Consider the following 1595-nt stretch of genomic DNA (forward strand, 5'->3'; position numbering starts at 1 on the left):
CATATGTCCATTCTTTCGTTGAAAGGATGAACGTTACTGTGGAGATTCATCCTTTCATGGATGAACGTACAGAATATCTCTGTTAATTGCAAATTTCGGGTTTTTTTAATAATGTTTTAATTCCAAAATGTGCATAATTTTAATTAAACGATTGAAAAAATTTTTGAGTTTGTGCAGCCTGTAAACTGAAATGCTTTCTAAATCATTTAGGGTGTGTTATACTTTAAGTAATGTTGATTAGAAAATAGAAGGAAACATTAGCGTGTTCCCACGTGGTCTAGTGGTTAGGATACCTGGCTTTCACCCAGGAGGCCCGGGTTCGATTCCCGGCGTGGGAATAAAATTTTTTTTTATATCGGTTTCGTTACATAACTTTTAGCGATCATCTCCATTTCTAAAATATCAGTGCTATGTTAAATAGGTGTTACTGATATTTTACCTTGAAATTTTATTTTTCTTAATAGAAAATGATCTTCATGGATGGACTGAACTGCAATAAAAACTTTTATTTGGAATAAATTAATAAAAACTTATCTTGATGCAAATTTAGATATCCGTTGTAGACTTATAGAATAAACTATGATAATGACTGTCTGAGAATATTTTGAGATTCTTATTTTTTAAGAAAATTCTCTACTAGCATAGTAGAGAATAAAAGAGTATAGTAGTATTTAAGAACGTAAGGAACATTATTAGTACGTTATCGGCGAACCAGATGGCAGCACCCTCAGTTGCGGTCTTCAGAATGTGATGGCTGCGCTGGAAGGTCATGTAGCCATTCGTACGAAACGAACGAGTTTGCTCACTAAAGTGCACATTTAAATCTAATTGAGCTTGAAAAGTGTTGTTGCTTACCAAAGGTTATCAAATAGCTAAAAAAACTTTAGAACAATTTGCATTATTATTATTATTATGTGATGCAACAGTTTAACGACTCTGTTTAGTCAATTGTTAGATTCACGTTTTTATTTTATTAAGTTTCGAAATACTGTTCAATGAGTTTCCTGTTTGTATTGTGTATGCCACGTTTTATGGCAAACCATCCTTTTTGCACAGTAGGAAGCCTAAAAGTGCGTGATGGGGAAAGTTAATTCTACTTTGATTTACAATCTTGGTACAATGTTGAAGTAAGTTGATCGCAAAGTTATTCACCAAGTTGAAAGAAGCAGTAAATAGGCTCTAGAACTTTTTTTTTTATACAGTCAGTGGCCATGAAATAAGAGCACTCACCAATTTTCTCCAGTTATCGACTGTCCAAACATAATGTTTCTGGCACCATGCAAATTGTAGATGTTGGCAGTGTGAGAATAGCCAAGGTTTTCTAAATGGACGTCTGTTGCTGTGCCTGCTGTGGTACCTTCATTTTCCTACAGGATATGGCCGTGAACCCCAGCGTTATATACTAAGTTTGTTATATAATATTTACTGTCTGCCAGTAAAACAACATTGGCAACTGTTACTGTTCTATTGGCAGGCGCTAAAAGTTTCACCGTCCTCATATCCTGCATCCACTTTCCGTGTTCCATCACATCGCTTCTCGCAAAAAACGATCGTTTCTCTTTCAAAATCTCACCAATCACAGCGTGTGCCCATTT

The 1595-nt window shown here is 35.2% G+C and overlaps 1 non-coding gene across 1 annotated transcript; it reads left to right on the plus strand.

Moving 5' to 3' along the window:
* The first annotated feature begins 266 nt into the window (after nucleotides 1–266).
* Nucleotides 267–338, plus strand: TRNAE-UUC (transfer RNA glutamic acid (anticodon UUC)). The gene has a single exon. It is a non-coding gene; the product is annotated as a tRNA-Glu (tRNA).
* The last annotated feature ends 1257 nt before the right edge of the window (nucleotides 339–1595 follow it).

This window comes from Mastigoproctus giganteus, chromosome 5 (assembly GCF_048544385.1).
Source record: "Mastigoproctus giganteus isolate SK-2022 chromosome 5, ASM4854438v1, whole genome shotgun sequence".
In the NCBI taxonomy this organism is placed as follows: domain Eukaryota; kingdom Metazoa; phylum Arthropoda; class Arachnida; order Uropygi; family Thelyphonidae; genus Mastigoproctus; species Mastigoproctus giganteus.